General features: G+C 48.2%; 2 protein-coding genes and 1 pseudogene across 2 annotated transcripts in view; 2 read left to right on the forward strand and 1 right to left on the reverse strand.

Annotated features, from left to right (window-relative positions):
* Positions 1–442: 442 nt before the first annotated feature.
* The window catches only part of MAPRE3 (microtubule associated protein RP/EB family member 3), a 39,059-nt gene continuing 22,175 nt past the window's right edge, over positions 443–17,326 (forward strand). The window contains exon 1 of the mRNA XM_056852377.1: positions 443–563. The gene's annotated coding sequence lies outside the window, so the exon portion shown is untranslated. The remainder of the gene's footprint in view (positions 564–17,326) is intronic.
* LOC130480793 (uncharacterized) lies at positions 835–11,906 on the reverse strand (annotated as a pseudogene).
* Positions 8,795–17,326, forward strand: part of EMILIN1 (elastin microfibril interfacer 1) — a 138,503-nt gene continuing 129,971 nt past the window's right edge. The window contains exon 1 of the mRNA XM_056852368.1: positions 8,795–8,799. The gene's annotated coding sequence lies outside the window, so the exon portion shown is untranslated. The remainder of the gene's footprint in view (positions 8,800–17,326) is intronic.

A 17,326-nucleotide genomic window follows, 5' to 3' on the forward strand; every position in this document is an offset into this window, starting at 1 on the left:
TTTCAACAGATCCTCTTCGGAAAAAGGAAGGCACTCTGCACATGCTCACGATCACTCTGCACACTACCACTGATCCTTTTTTTGTCCAAAGTTTGTAGATGAGCATAAGGCGCTTCGACCAAGGTTCCAGACGCTCCTTAGGAAGGAGTGCCAGGGTTTCAAGGGTGGGATCTGTAGCCCCAATGGATCGAGTCGATCCAAGTTCGAGGCCAGAGCAGGAATCAGACGAGAAAAGGGGAGGGAAAGCGTCTGGGCGGGACTTTAGAAGCCGCGGTTGCCATGACAGCCAGATCAGTCGACCGCTCTCTCTCCCGCCCTTTGCGGTTGCTATGGCAGCGGGAAGAGAGGCGGGGCTAAGGCCGAGGCCCGACAGGTCCCTGCTCTGGAAGCCTGGTGAGGGGCGGCGCATGCGCGGAGGGCCCTCTCCCCCCCCCCTTCCTCTCAGAGCCGGCTCGGTTGGTGCGGACTCGGAGGCCGAAGAGCCGGAGGAGTCTCCGCCGCCGCCGGTAGGAAGAGGCAGGCCGGAGGAGGGAGCCAGCCGCCGTTGCCGCGCCGGCACCGCCGTGAGTGTTGGGGGGGGGGGGTGTACAACGAACGGAATGGAAATCCGCCCCGTCGTCATCATCATCATCGTCCCCCCCCCCCGGGAAAAAAATTATTGGGCATCTCTCGCGGTTCTTCTGTCGCCTCAGCGCCACTGCAGTGGGGGAGGGGGGGGAGGCGGCAGCGGTTCCCACCTTGAGACGGGGGGGGGGCGTCGATGCACGCGCGTCTTTGGAGCTGCGGAGGGGGGGAATCGGTGTGAGGCTTCTGCTGCGCAGCTCGGCCCAAGCTTCAGGCCCCGTCCTCGGGGGGCCCTGCCGGGGCGAGGGGGTCAGCGGCCCGGCGGAAGCGGCGCTTTCCTACCCCCGGCTGCCTAGGAGGGCCGAGGCAGCGGAGCTTGGCTCGCCGGGCCGGGCTGGTGGATGCTGAGAGGGCGCCTCGGCCTTGGATGCGCCGTCGCATGCCTTTCTCGGGTACCGAGGGTGGGCCGCCTCTCCGGAAGCCGGCCGGAGCGGCGGCTTTGGAGCTGTCTCCAACCCGGCCGGGGTGGCCTGACAGCTCCGAGGCCCAGGACTGCTGAGTGCCACCCCATGGCCTCAGACAGAGAGTCCCTGCGGTCCCCCCTCGCCCATCCCGATCGAGCCCAAAACATTTAGGTGCTTTGGTTCTTGTAGGTTATCCGGGCTGTGTGACCGTGGCCTTGGTCTTTTCTTTCCTGACGTTTCGCCAGCCGCTGTCTCTACAAGACACTGTCCTTCAGTGTGACTCCTCTGAAGATGCCGGCCACAGCGGCTGGCGAAACGTCAGGAAAGAAAAGACCAAGGCCACGGTCACACAGCCCGGATAACCTACAAGAACCAATGAACTCTGACTGTGAAAGCCTTCGCCAACATTTAGGTGCTATTTACACAGCCCAAATAATGCACTTTCAATCCACTTTGAAGGTGGATTTTACTGTGTGAACTGGCAGGTGCAGTGAAAGTGGATTGAAAGTGCATTATTTGGGCTGTGTCAATAGCACCTTAGTGAATCTGGGGCTCTGGATTTTTGTTCTACTCACACACACACACCCCCGCTGGGGTCAGCAGTCCCACTGGGAAGCTGAAGGGATGGGCCTGGCTGTTCCTCCCCACCTCATCTGTCCTGATCGGAAGACCTGATTAAAGTAGATTCAAAGCAGGAAGGACTTGGAGGGAGAGACCAGCGCTTGTTGGGAGGCTGCTGAACTGGCTGTGCTTGGGAAACCCTTTTGTTTTGTGGGACCCTTGGCATCTTTCTGTTACTCCTGCAAGGTGGTGAGTATAGTTGTTACTAAACTGCTGGATCTTTGGGGGCGGTTTGTGTGTAACGCGATGGGATATGCCTCTGTCTTGAAAGGAGAAGCGTGGACATTGATTCAATGTGTGGTTGTGCGTGCAGAGGGCCTTTAGCTCATGGTAGGATCCCCCCCCCCTTGGCCACACTGTAGGTGAGAGTGACCATGAAGGCTGAGTGGTAAAGAGGTTGATTAGTCTTTCTTCTGGATCAGGGATGGCCTTCTCTGTTTCTTCTGCAATGATTGTCAAGCCAGGACAGTCTAAAAGTACAGGAAAGTGAGCACATGAAGTTGCCTTCTACTGAATCAGACCCTTGGTCCATCCAAGTCAGTATTGTCTACTCAGACCGGCAGCGGCTCTCCAGGGTCTTAGGCAGGGGTCTTTCCCATCACCTACCTGCTTAGTCCCTTTAACTGGAGATGCCAGGGATTGATCCTGGGACCTTCTGCATGCCAAGCAGTTGCTCTACCACTGAGCCACACAAACATGTTCTACTTAAGTAGGTTGGTAGGGTGATGAAAGGAGAAGTCGTTGAACATCTTTCATAAGTCTAACTCTCAGTTCTGGCCTCTAAACTAAAAACAAAGGTTGATATAGTAGGTTCTTTTCGGCTATGGTCACACAGAATAGTGGCCTGGTTCTGAACATAATCCTTTAGATTCATGGTCCAAATCCACATTGCCTGCCTGTATCTGACTGGCCACCGCCTGCCATGACGTAATGGAGAAGGTTGCTTACATTTAGGATGGAGAAGGGAGGGAGATTGTGTTCAACAAGGCACTGCTAAATTTGAAAACAGTACAGCTGTGAATGAGATGTCTTAGTAGGGGAGGGATGTCTCTTGGTGTCTTTTTAAAAAAAAAACCTATTGGGGTGCTGTATGGGACATCCATACTTGGGAATGGAGATTGGGCGAGCTAAGTGAATATGAGGTTCTTTCCATCTTGGTGATTCTTTGTATTAGTCACATTAAAAGGTGACCAGGTTCTGGTCTGGACCTGTTTGCCACTAATGTTCATGACTCCATGAAATTTCATTCCCTGTCACTTTAGTTGATTGACCCTTTAGGAATCCCTGGCATAGTGTGAGAGGGTGTGAAGGGACAGCTATGTCATTCAGTGAGCCACCTTGGGGGGGCTGTGCCTTTGCAATCTGTCGACTAGTGCAGTGTCTGGATGCCAGTAGGCTGTGTCAGCACTTCCATTATAGGCAGAGTGATGAGCAACTGTTCTGTCAGCAAGTGAAGATTCTTGCACAGGGGACTGCTACTTGTGGATTCCACAAAAGTGTGTGGGTAAACTCCCTGCCTTATGGCTCCTGAATGCCTGCTTTGGACGCTCTGCAGCTGCTGCAGAAAGCAAGAGAAGGTGTGGCTGTGCTCACCATTGGAAGGATGCAGCTGTCAGAACCTGTTTGGTAAGGCCCAGGGCCTCCAATACAGCAAACAGAGCTCTCTTTTTTTCCCCTCTTCTCTTCCCTTGCGGCTGTAGGTCTTCTTGTGCTATCGGCATTCTCTCTGAGTGACAGCCACTTGCACAAGGCTTTCTTTTTTGGTGCATACTTATCTTTTTGCCAAGTCACAAGAGAGACCCAGGTATATCTCATAAAGTTCTGGCTGAGCCTGTGTCTGATCCGCTGTTTGACAGCCTAGCTGAATGGTACTTGCTGAGGTAATGAAACGGACTTCTTCATTTATTCTGCAAAGTACCCCACAACCCAACTTTAAGGGTACCTTGAACCTGGCTTTAACTGTCTTGCTACCTGTCATGCTCTACACATGTCTTCATGCTCTTTGTAAACATATGTCCTGAAGTGCCTAACAAATTCATAGTTGTGTGAACTGCCCCTAATTTGTATACATGCATCATTTGATGATGTCTAACAGAATCCATTGTAAAGGCTCAGCAGAAAAGCCGAGCTGATGTGTTGTGAAGCGTCTACCTGTGACGGCTCATTTACTCATGAAGCCCCCTGGAGTCCCGTTTTGGACTTCTTGCTGTCCCTTGGTTTATAGGCAGACACTCCCTTTTCCTTCCTGGGATTGTCTCCTTCCTGGAAGTTTTGTCTGACTGTTCTGCAGGGCTTGCCTTAAATGCAGTCTTGATCACCCTTGAACTTGACTGACATTAATATTTATGAGGCTGTTGTAGAGAATAATTCGCACTTGTACTGAGAGGTATTTTCCCCCTAAATGAGCCTTGCTGGAACTGCCTGCCTGTCTGTAGAGGCTCCAGGCAGGACCACATGGGTTGTGGGCCTGTGCTTGGAGGGGTCACATGCAGGGTGTCCTCCTCTCTCAGCAAGCATGAGAATAAAGTCTGTTTTGTGTTGCCTGATTGCTCTGAAGCCAGTGTAGCCTTCAAACAAGTCACTGACGGAAAGGGGGTAAAGGGTGGAAGAGGGTGTGCTTTTGGGGTGGTGGTTGACTGCTTATTATAGAACAGCGTTTTCTGAACATGCAAGTCAGGCTAACTCAGGGAGTGGCGAAAGGAAGAAAGATTCCTGTCGTGGAGGAGAATAAGCAGAGGGAATGAGGTTCAGAGTCAGGCGGAGAGAGTCTGAGGAGGCAACTCCAGACACAGCCTGGAAAAAAAATATTTTGCACTCTGGGACTAAAAGCCTTGGGGCTTTTTTTGGAGCACTCTCCTTGTACTCTCCTTGCACAGGTCTGAGTGAAATTTTCAGATTTGTCAACTGCCAGCTCCCTTGGACTTTTCCAGTTTAGACCTAAGCAAATGCTAATGCCTATATGACCTTCCACAACTTCTCCAGGCAGTTGCTTCTGCTGATCCTTGTCAAATCCTGGTATCTTTTCCCCTACCTTTTTTTTAATCTTTGAAACCATTCAGCATATCTGGATATGAGTGGGTACTTGTCTTCATTTGTCGCAAGGAAAAATTGTCACTAAATTTCTGGAATGCTGTCTGCTTGTCTGTCCTGCAATTGCAAACCATTTCAGTGGCTCCCAAGGGCATTTCTCAGTTAACATGTATGTAGAATGTGGTGTGGGCCAGCCACTCAGTGCTGCTGTCCTGCTTTAGGCCAGATCATCATATTTTCTTACAGTATATGCAGCATCACTTGAGATGGGCGATTGCAGTGGCTAGAGAAAAGGCAGAGGCTCAGAAGAGATGGTGGTGCTGATTTTACCCAAGGGCCATTTATTGAACATACACATGAAGCTGCCTTCTGCAGAATCAGCCCACTGGTCCATCAAGGTCAATATTAGACTGGCAGCAGCTCTCCAGGGTCTCAGGCTGCAGTCTTTCACATCACCTCCTTTTAGCTGGAGATGCCAGGGATTGAAAATGGGACTTTCTGCATGCCAACAGATGCTCTATCGCTGAGCCACAGCCTGCCTGATGTTAGGGACTGAACCTGGGACTGTCAGTATTGTCTACTCAGACTGGCAGTGGCTCTCCAGGGTCTCAGGCTGAGATCTTTCACATCACCTACTGCTTGGTCCTTTTAATTGGATATGCTGGGGATTGAACCTTGGATCTTCTGCATGTCGCACAGAAGCTCTTCTGACTAAACCATAGCCCTTTATATCTGGGAACCTTACATCTGACAGTTGACATCTTGGAAGTTCAGCAGGCGTGCATATGGCATGCACATGGGAAAACAGGCAAAGCAAGAGGTCTAAAAATTGCAAGATTTTAAAGGCCCCAGCAGGGAAACCAAGCAAGGAGTTCCACTGCCCCCTCACCTCTTTCTGAGCTGCCTTAAAAGAAGAAGAGTTGGTTTTTATACCCTGCTTTTTCTCTACCTTTAAGGAGTCTCAAAGCAGCTTACGATTGCTGCCTCCCCCCCCCCACAACTGACACCTTGTGAGGTAGGTGGGGCTGAGAGTTCTGAGAGAACTGACTGGGACACGCAGCAGGCTTTATGTGGAGGAGTGGGGAATCGAAACCGGTTCTCCAGATTACAGTCCTCCACTCTAAACCACTGCACCACGCTGGCTCAGTGTTCATCGTGTGATGCCTCCGGATGCCATTCCACCTAGTCCGGTAATTGGTAATGGGGTTGACGGGCTGGACTCATTTGTCATGCATCACATCACCATAGCAGCCCACAGTGCTGCACCTGGCCAGGTCACTGCTCCGCCCCTTTAGCTAGTACCCACCATTTCTCAGTCAATGGCCACCATTTTGCTGAGCTTGACCAGTGCTGCGGCGGAGGAGAGGCCACTCTCATGCTCGCTTTGCTAAGTCCATCTGCGCTGCGGTTGTTCTTGGTTCCACTGGGCTTTGCAGATCAGCTTCCTGTTTTGGCAGGTGGTGCTGGGACCCCAGAATGGGCAGAGAAGCGGAAGCCTGAAGCCTGGCTGCTGTGAGTGGCATTTTCCTTGTGAAATGTTTTGGGCCAGCACCCAAATCCATCGCCCATTTCTGCTCTATTTTGGCTGCCCCAACTGTCCTGCCTGTCGGACTTCTTTCTTTCCTTGCCCCTCTCCTGCTCCATCGTGCCCCTGTGAGAAGCATCCCATTTGGGAGGGCGGACTATGGTGGCCACTGTTTCTGTTTCAAGTAGCCCTTTTGCTCCAAGAAACGGCAGCATCTGACAGTGCTGTTGTGGTTGTGGGGCCAAGTGTGAGTGAATCCGTGAAGCCTGTCGTGGCTTTGGTGGAAGGCTGATATCAGTCTCCACTTGTGCAGTTCTTTAGTGTAGTGAATTCACAGTGGGTAGCCGTGTTAGTCTGTCTGCAGTAGTAGAAAAGAGCAAGAGTCCAGTAGCACCTTAAAGACTAACAAAAATATTTTCTGGCAGGGTATGAGCTTGCGTGAGCCGCAGCTCACTTCTTCAGAAGTGGTTAGAGTTTTGGTTAGAGTAGTGGTTAGAGTTTTGGATTAGGATCTGGGAGACCCAGGTTTGAATCCCTGCTTTGCCTTGGAAACTTGCTGGGGGATTCTTGGGCCCGTCACACCCTCTCAGCCTAATCTACCTCACAGGCTTACTGTGGTGATAAAATGGAGGAGAGGAGAATGACATAAGCATGCTCTGGGCCCCCACTGGGGTGAAAGCCAGGCTATAAATGAAATTAAGTAATAAATAAAGATGTGAATGCTACACATCATCCCATCCTGTGGCAGAATTGCCACAGCTCACTTCTCTCCTAGAGAGTCCATGTCTTTCTTGATCTGTTGCCTTTGTTGGTGTACTGCCTGGGATTATCACCTGGGTGGATTCACTCGCTGATAGCCTTGATTGCTGTGAGTGATAAGGCAAAGGGCTAGGAGCTTGGTTAAAAAGTTGCTAATGAAGTTTTGGCAGCCATGCTTGCAATTTGGTCAGGATAAAATCAGAAGTAGCAGAACTGGCCTTGTTTAATTCCACTTGATGTAATTAGGACCTGCCACTATAGTTCAACGTGGGGCCCACCTACAACTTGTAATGTTTGCATGTTCAATATTTACTGCATGACAGAGCTGTGGGTTTGGGGTGGATTTAAATAGGGCTCATTGCTTGACGGGTAGAAGGAGCAGCAGCCTCCATTGGTGAAGGGAAAGTCTGTGTCTAGGTACCACAATCCAGCAGTTCTGCAACAAAAATCACTGTGGAGTTGTGTGAGGACTCTCTTCAGAGAGGCTTGGGATAGAAGGTAAGTCTTTTTAGGTTTTACACAAAAGATCAAAACTGCTCTTTGAAGAGGATTCTGTGTGTGTGTGTATGTGCACGTGCTTGTGCGTGCATGCATTTATGTTGGGAACACTCCATGTCAATTGCTTTCCTTGGAGTTCTACAGTGACCCAGTGGATAGCTGCATGGTCTGAGTTTAATTCTTCCTCTCCATGGTTACTTTTATTACAAGTATAGAGTTATTTATATATTGCATAATGTTTTAGTCTTTGTATTCACACACACACACCCCAGCAACTCTGTCTGGTTCCTTTTTGCTATATAGTGGGGGGAAATGGGTGAGATCTGGCTCATGACCATCCTTCAGAAGCCAGGTCCTTGGTGCGCACACCCACGGTTGACTTCTGCCGTCTCTGCAGAAATATCCTTAGGCAATTGTAATAGTCCTGTGGTGTTACTTGTGAGCAGTTCAGCAGAACCAGTCAGAACTTTGCTGTGACAGAAAGTTGACCAAGTATAGTTCACAGAAATCTCTGATAAAACATAAGCTTAAAAGTGTTGTGCATGAGGGCCTAGTGGGAAAATGGTCTGGGCCATGGCCTCCATGGGTTTGCCAGGACATCCATTCCCTTCAGTTATTTTATTGTCCCCCTATTACATTCATTACCCTCATGAGGTCCAGCAGACTGGGGGCAGGAAGGGGAAGCATGATTTTCAGCCACGCAAAAACGTGAAAATCGACAGAAGGAGCCGTTGGCTTATAAAGCAGATGCCAGTGTTTCTCTTTGAGACCCCACTCCCCATATTATTCTGCTCCTGACTATTCTTCCCTCATACACATCCAGCAGTTTGAAATAGCTGGCTCGGATTACATCGTGCAGCTGCCAGAGCAAAAACACACTGGTGAATGATGGGCAGTGAGTGGAGGGGTGGATACAAGAAATCCCCCTCTGCTCTACCTGTTTCCTGCCTGGACCATATCTCAGAGCAACGATACTCAAACTGGGAAGCAGGTCTCCCTCTCACTCACTGTTTTATTGTTTTGTTGTTGAATTTTTTCCAACTTTGCCTTCCTGCCCTTGAGCCAAGGATGTCTGGATATGCCTGATGCTACCAGCACCACATGAACTTGTGACTGGATCAGCACAGTAATGCGACAGCAGGGTTTACTATGGAGGCATAACAGAATGTTTTCCAACCATATGCTTCTTCCAACGACTGTATAGACAGTGAGGCTGTTAGAGTGAGGCAGTGCTATTAAAGCTCCAGATGGAGTACAGTGAGAAGGGTGGTGGTGGTGCAGAGGTTGCATTTGTTGAGGGCACATAACTGCTAATTTAGGCACAATAGAGGTTGGGAACTTCACTTGCTCAGAGCCATGAGCCTGGGTGTTCACAGCTGCCTCTGAAACTCTTTATAGCCTGCCCTGAAAGTCCCTATCTCCAGTCCTCGGTTTCTTATTGTGATTACTTGATGTAGAAAAGATAGTGTGTATGCATAATGATCACATTATGAGAAGACAAGAGACACTGGAGAAGACAATCATGATAGGAAAAGTTGAGGGCAGCAGGAAAAGAGGAAGACCCAACAAGAGATGGATTGGCTCAATAAAGGAAGCCACAGCACTTAATTTGCAAGATATGAGCAAGGCTGTCAAAGATTTTGGAGGACATTGATTCGTAGGGTCGCCATGAGTCGGAAGCGACTTGACTGCACTTAACACACACACATGCATCTGCTCCATGTGTTCCAGAACTAAACCCTTCTAGTTAATACTGGGCATGTGCTAAGTAGTTCTGAATTCAGAGTGTTGCTTTGCCCTGTGGTTGTGTGTTTCTTCTCAAAGATGATGATAATTGAGAGGTTTTCGGTTTTTTAGAGTTGCAAGTAATGAATGATTCAGGGAAATGCTTCAAGAGGAATTGACGCTTTGAGGCTATGAAGAGGTACCAGAAATAAATTGTTTCTTGTGTTTATGAGAATTTCAAGGTTGGCCTTGTGATAACATCAGCTAGGACACTTGTGACTTCATATTTCCATAAATCATAGAAAAAGGTGCTCCCTTACAGTTTGCTTAAGTCCAGGGAACCCCCAAATCAGAATTGCTGGCCGAATTTTGCATTGCTTTGTCCATCTTCTCTTACTATGTGCTAGGTCTGAGTTTCTTGGTCATTCTGCCTTCTAGACTCTGTTTCCTTAATTTGGCTGTGCAATAACAGTCATGCTTTGGTGAAAACTCCACAGAGGCCTATAAAAATGGTGCCTAGAGATGCAAGATTTTTCCAATGTACATAAAAGTATTCTTGGTAAGGATGGAGTCATGGCCTGGGCTAGGAGCAAACATTGTCTGTATCGGCTGTTGGTGCTAGCTGTCAATACTGAGAATCTTCGAGTACAGTCCTTTGCAGAGGCATTCCAGTCTTAAGCCCACTGAAATCAATGAGGTAACTCTATGAAGGATTGTTGTTTACTTGCTCTCCTTGCTTTAAAGAGTGATCTATCCATCCGGCAGCTGTTGACATCTTCTTTGTGGGGAAAGCACACAAGACAGAGGCTGCTAGAGAACTCAAGGTGCCATACAGGGTTCTTGCTACCTCCATGTTATCTTCACAACAGTCTTGTGAGGTAGATTAGGCTGAATGTGAGTGACTGCTCCCAGGTCACCCAGAGAGCTTCCATGGCAGAATAAGGGTTCAAACTGGGTCTCCCCAGTCCTAGTCCAAAATACTAACTGCTACACAACTCTGACACTTCTGGTGTCTGCTTTGAGCCCTGTGGGCACAATTCAAAGTACTGCTCTTGACCTACAAATCCAAGGGTCAGCATTGTCTGAGCCCATTGCTTCTATTATATACCACCACATTCTTGCTCAGCGTAGTATGTTCTCGTAACAAAGTCTGTGTGTGCCAAAAATCCAAACAGCATGAGGCTGTAATGGCCACCCCACAGCAATGGTATTCCAGGTCCCTGGAGGCTTATCAAATCCAGAGCCAGACGGTCTTCTAGATGCTGGCAAAATCCTGCTATCTGGGCCCATTTTCTTGCAGATTGGGATTAGGTGAGATTTTAAGTCATTTAAGTGTTTTTGGTTTTAATCCTTCCAACGTGAGCCCATGCACTTCCAAGTACATTCTTGCAACACTGAGGGTTAGATTTTTTAAAATGAAAACTGATTTTCTCAGGATGCTGAATTTTGGGGCCAGAACTTTTTTCTGCACCTGTGCAGACTCACAGTACCTACATTGAAGGTATAACTTTGGCATTGCATGTTCTGCGGCTTCATTGCATGCACATGGTTTCTTTCTCCCCTTCCCTCACTGTCTGCCTTTATTAAAGAGCTTGTTTCCTTTTATCTTCTGTCTCAGCACTTTGTTTTTAAGTGCTGCAGAGATAGGACTGTTCAGTATCAGAAACTACTTGTGATGCCCTCTTGAGTCTCACAAGCAGCTTCCAGTTGAGATGTTAACCTTCCAGGCATTTTGTTTATTTATTTATTAAAACATTTATACGCTGCCTTCCTCATAGTTTAAGGCAGCTTGCAATGATAGTTAAAGAACATTTCCAGTTAAAACCAAAATAAAATAGCAAACCCCAAATTTCTGCCTCCCTCTCCCTGCTTAAGAAGAAGAAGAGGAGTTGGTTTTTATATGCCAACTTTCTCTACCACTTAAGGGAGACTCAAACTGGCTTACAATCACCTTCCCCTCCGCACAACAGACACCCTGTGAGGTAGGTGGGGTTGAGAAAGCTCTAAGAGATCTGTGACTAGCCCAAGGTCACCCAGTTGGCTTCGTGTGTAGGAGTGGGGAAACAAATCCAGTTCATCAGATTAGTCTCCATCACTCATGTGGAGGAGTTTGGAATCAAACCTGGTTCTCCAGATTAGAGCCCACTGCTCCAAACCACTGCTCTTAACCACTACACCATGCTGGCCTGCCAATTCAAGCAAGACTTTAAATGCCTCCTGAAGATCACCAAGTCAGGGAGCCCATTCCACAGAACAGGAGCCATGATGGAAAAGGCTTGCAATCTGGTCAGTGCCAGATGGGCATGCTAAATTGTGGGATAGCCATTGGTATGCGCAGGGACCTATGGAAGGAGACAGTCCTTTCAAATGGGTGGGTCCCAGGTTGTGAAGGGCTTTAAAAGTTGTAATCTTGAATTGAACTCGGAAACAGATCGGCAGCCAGTGTTGATGTTTCAAGTGGGCAACATATGTTCCCAGTGGCTAGCCCCTGACAGTAGTTGGGCATTCCGCACCAGTTGTGGTTTCCAGGTTGAGTTCAAGGGCAGCCCCACATAGAACACATTGCAGTAATCCAGCTGTAAGGCTACGGAAGCATGGATCAGCATGGCTAGATCGGCTGCATCTAGGTAACGAGAGAGTTCGTGAACTAGATGCAGCTCATAGAAGGTGTTCCTGGCCTCCATGCCCACCTGCTTTTCAAAGAGCAAGGCAAGGGCCATGAGCATCCCCCCCAAGCTCTTAACCTGCTCTGAAAAAGCCAACTTCACCCCATTTAGGATAGATGGATTTAGTTGCTCTAGAATATCAGCCTTCCCAACCAGCATGACCTCTGTGTAGTCTGGATTCAGCTTCAGCTTGTTCTGCTTTAGTCACCTGACCACAGCTTCAAAGCACCAGTTCAGAAACAAGACGGACGTATCTGGAGACTTGGATAATGAAAGACAAGGTTGGGTGTTACCTGCATATTGATGACACCGAACCCCATGCTCCAGACAATCTCAACAGATTTATGTATACTAAAGAGCAAGTGTGAGAGAATAGAACCCTGTGGCACTCCGCAAGGTAAATCCCACCCAGTCGATTCTCCCCCTTTGGTGGAAACTCTGTGCATCTGGTCAGACAGAAAAGAATGAAACCACAAAAGGAACAGTGGGAATTTGGGGAAAATCTAAAACACATGCAATAACTTATTTTCTAAAGATTTAAACTTTTCAACTTTAAGGACATAGCTACATTGTATATAATGATTTTAACACTTGATAATTCTGTGACATTTTAAATTTAATTCAGACAATAGCTTCCAATTTACTCAGTGCTAGCGAGAGAGAGAGAGAGAGAGCAAGCATATTGGTTAAGAAATGGAGTACAAAATGCGATACTTCCCCCTATACAGGCAATATTAACCAGGAACAGTATAAAAATCTTAAAACACTGGTTTACCAGAGGCAGTTTGGGGTTAATGCATGCAAAAAGAAAGAGGGCTGCACCAAACCAAAATGGAGACAAAAAGCAGCAATTGGCGCAAGGGAAAATTGTTTAATAGTTAAATTGCCCCATCACGCTTCACATATGCTTCTTCAAGGGGAGCTTTTTTTATTCAAACGTTCTGAGCTTGGGACTTCTGGGTTAATGCATGCACCATAACCCAGGAATTCTTTTTAAACTATTGTTTTAAAAAACTTGTCTGCCTCCAAAAAAGCCTAAGAGATTACAGTATTAAGGGCTTTTTAGTAAATCTGCATATCGAGTTAACTGCTCTGGGCTCTTTAAATAGTGCACCGTCATTATACAAATGTCATAACATAATTGTGTAGCTGCAACCCCAGCATCACAAACAACAAACAGTATGGCTTTCAGAGTGCTACCACTGAGTTTCTTTCTCTAATCGGAATCACTTTCTGAAAGATATCCCTTAATTCTGAATCACGGCTCTCTCATTAAGACTTCAGAAGGCTGAAGAATTGTCCAGACTGAATCAAGCTTCTCTGTTCTTTCACCTGTCAGCTTGTTTCTTGATTTGTGTATATTTTCAAATGTAGACCACACACCGCAGAAGGTGCAGGAATCTGAAGCATGTGCGAGGCTTTAAGTGATGCATATTTACAAAACAGAAACTGTAATACCGTGTATTTTCTGTCTTTCATAGGCTGCTTTGGGGGTTTTCATTGCGTCCACAAGAAGTTCTCCCCCCTTCCAATCACCCTTCTGTGGTGTCTCCTCTTTTGCTCTGATGTTTCTAGAACGTTTTTGTTCCGATGTTTCCCGAAACATTGGGATCGTACTGGGGTATCTTGCAGTGTAGACAGGAGCGTGCATATTTCCACACTTCCCCGCCCACACCCTGCTCCATTTTCCGTCCCCATTCCCTCATGCCTGTCATCCCACCCCCGCTGCTTGTGGGCTGTTTGCTGTTTTTTAAAAGTCAGTAGTGGGTACATCACTACAATGCTATAGTGATACACCTAGTATAGTTTTTTTAAGCCCTCTGGTGGGGTGGGAGAATAGCAGGTGTGAGGGATTATTAGTGTGTGTGTGTGTGTGTGTGCGTGCGCAGTGCTGGATTCTGAGAGTTGTGCTCTCCATAGAAGTTGGCTTTCTGAGCAGCTAGTGTCTTCAGATGCCAAACCCAGGAGATTGGCAAGAGAAATAGTTGGGAAAGGTGCTAGCCTCCTCTCCTAGACCCACTGATCATGGCCTCTCCACCCCCACCACCCATATGATTGGCAGAACTATAAGGTAAAATTTAAGTCCTGTGAAGTAGGGGCTGGCAGGCAGTTGGTTTCTAGTTGGTTTCCCTTGTTAAAATACATTTACTCTTCACACAGAAATTGTTCTCTGCAACAGATTGCTGCTGCCTGTGAATTCTTCTGTCCTGGGACTTGAATAAGCAGAACTAGGCAAACAATGGGACGGTAGGCTAGAAAGCAAAGCCCTGCCTCTGTCTGGGGCTATAGCAAATGGGCGAAAGGCCTAGAACCTGCTAGCTAGGAAGCTCAGGGCATTGAGTGAGTGCCCAAATGTGCTGAATTGGCAGGCGGCAGGGCTGGGCAAGCGGATGTGATTCAGCAGGGAGCTGAGCTGGGGCGTTGTGCACATACAGGGCACCTGTGGTCACTTTCCTATATATAATTGGGCAAATGTGTGGCCAGGGTGGAGGTGGTCCTGCAGCTTTTTCCAACAAATCCTGTGCTTGAATAGGGGTGAAATAGAGATTATCCAGGGGGTGGAGTGTATGAAAGAGAAGGGAATGGTTTACACAGGACTGAAGAGCTGAGGGAAACAAACTGAGATTTTTTCAAGAGCCACTGCGGAGCCAAGTATTTTGAATTGTGTACTTTGGAAGCATCACCGTTCTCAGAAGCTTATGCAGCCTGAGGCTTCTTTCACCTCTGCGTATAGCCACTGTTCACTTCTAAGCAATAGATGCAGCCTAAATGTGGCAGTCTGTTTGGAAGCTTCCTGTGGCTCCACAAAGTGAGCGTAGAGGAGACGGGGTCATATTGCTGTCACAGCGTCGTCCTGGCAGTTGATGTTTCTCGGGTAGGCTTGGTTTTGTCCATCATCTGTGAAGATTCCAGGCCTCTAGCAATTCCTGGAATCCTTCTCACATAGCTCCAGTCATGCTGGGGTAGAGTGAGAAGTCTCCTCTCTGAAGCATACTTGTGTGGCCCACAGGCCTTTCCCTTTAGTTTTACTCTCCTGCAGAAACGAGCCATCTAGCCCTCCTGGTTGCTGGTAGGAAAGGGCAAAAACTCTAAAGCCCTTTTATGTCCCTCTATGTGGAGGTTGTGATAAGGTGCTTCGTCTTCCCTTCCTTCACTCTCCAGTCCCAGAGACTGCCTTTCCTTATGATGCCACCCCTGTCTGGGGCATGTGCAGTGTCCTAAGGGGAAAGCAGCTATGTCCTGGGGGACAGTAGGCAGCAGTTGCGTGGGGCAGGTGATCCAGTGGCATTACATCACAGGTAAGGATGGCCTCTGTGCCCTGGCAAAGCTTGCCTTCACCCTTCTGGCGAACCAGCTACTGTCCCTGACTGGGTAGCCCGAGCCCAGTGTGCGTGTTTGGAGATGGGGGTGTGTGGGAGAGATTGCTGCATGATATGGGTGTCCTAGCAGGACTGCAATTCATGACCCTTATTCCTGTCACAAGGGCCTTTGGGGGCTCTAATCTCATATTGAAATGAGATTGGTTGTCTAAACTCTACTGGGATTTAGGTGCCTTATTTAGACTTGCTTCTGGAGGTGTCTTTGAGTTCAGGAGAAGCCAGAGGCAAAAGCAGCTGAAGGGATCAGGCAGCTTCTCTGAACCCAGCGAGGACAAAGGTGGAAATAATGCCCTTCTCTGTGCCAGGCTAGAAAGTATCATTGCCTTGCTTGTCCCAAAGTGGGCGTTGGAAGTTGTGATCTGATTTGGACCTTGACATGAGCAGGGTACGTTCACCCAGGCAAAGGCGAATGGGAAAGAGAGCTGCTTCCGTAGTAGACTCTTGAGTGTTCAGCACAGTTCCCCAATGTGCTTTCTCCCCTGCCCAAGTAATCCAGCAGCATTCACATGGCTGCCAGTGGCAGAATCAGGAGATCTGCTGTTCCTTATAGAGCTCCATTGTTCCTCCATTCTCTTCTCACTGAGAGCAGAACAGAAGATGGAGCGCATAGGGCTGAAGGTGCTGTGTAGACGTTTTCCAGGCTCCCTCCCAGCAGCTCATGGGCTGTTTACTCAGTGACAAAATGGACATGGCACTGGGTCTGACTGAGGAGAGTCTTCTGCCTGCAGCTGCAAAAAATATGGGCAGAATTCCAGCCCTAGTGAGCACAGAAAGTTGATCCATCACTGGTGTGTACGGTTGCAGCTGCCCAGAACAAACAAGCACCAATCTTCCCTGCCACCTATTACAGTCTAGCAAGACCCCTTGGAATAAGGACGCCTCTTCAGTTGTGGTGCTGGTTGGTCTCTGTACTGCCCAGAAAATTCCCCTGTCTATCAAAAGTGAAGTTGGCTCTTTTAGGCCCTCAGAAAAGGGATGTAAAAGTGGTGAGAGGGAAGCGCTGATTGGACTCTTCTTTTTTCTTTCAATTTGCAGTGGACTTATGGTGACCCTGTAGGGTTTTCAGGGAAAGAGACATTCAGAGCTGGTTTGCAATTGCCTGCCTCTGCATAGTGACCCTGGACTTCTTTGGTGGCCTCTCATCCAGGTCAGGGCTATCTAGGTCAGGGCTTCCATTCATTGTGTGTGTGTGAAGTGCCATCAAGTTGCAGCTGACTTATGGCGACCCCTTTTGGGGTTTTCATGGCAAGAGACTAACAGAGGTGGTTTGTCAGTGCCTTCCTCTGCACAGCAACCCTGGTATTCCTTGGTGGTCTCCCATCCAAATACTAACCAGGGCCAACCCTGCTTAGCTTCTGAGTTCTGACGAGATCAGGCTAGCCTGGGCCATCCAGGTCAGGGCTTCCATTCATTAGTGGTTTGAAATTTTTGTTTTGTTTATTTATGTCCCACTTCTTTCCTCAATGGGGACCCAAAGCAACTTATGACATCTCCCCCCGCCTTGTATCCTTACAGCAACACCCCTGTGAGGTGAGTTAGGATTATAGAAAGTGACTGGCCCAAGGTTATGCAGTGAGTTTCTGTAGCAGAATGGGGATTTGAACTTGGGTCTCCCAGATCCTAGTCTGAAATCTAACCACTACGCCACGCCGGCACTTTGCAGGCTTTCAATTTGCACTGAACTCCTTCTCAACTGAAATAAGGGTTAAAATTCTGTATGTAAATGGCTCCATTTTAAATGTCAACTTGGGGTTTTAAGCTCCCCCACCCCAATTTTTCAGAACAGAGACTTAACCATCCTATTCCTTGTGACTATGACTGCATCTAGATCAGGGGTGGGGAACGTCAGGCCCGGGGGCCGTATAAGGCCCGTGAAATCATTTGGTGTGGCTCTTCATGGGTCCTGGCAGATCTCTAGCTCAGAAGGATCTAAGACTGGCGATCCTCCCCCTCCCGCGGACAGGAATAGCCTCTATTCAAGGTGGATGTGAGTTTGTGTTTGCTGCCCTGCCTGAATCTCTCGGGCTCAGCTGGGGACGGCAGAGCTCAAAAGCGAGTTGCTCTACGTGGCAGACACTCGGAGCTGTCTCCAGT

This window comes from Euleptes europaea, chromosome 7, assembly GCF_029931775.1.
Source record: "Euleptes europaea isolate rEulEur1 chromosome 7, rEulEur1.hap1, whole genome shotgun sequence".
NCBI lineage: Eukaryota > Metazoa > Chordata > Lepidosauria > Squamata > Sphaerodactylidae > Euleptes > Euleptes europaea.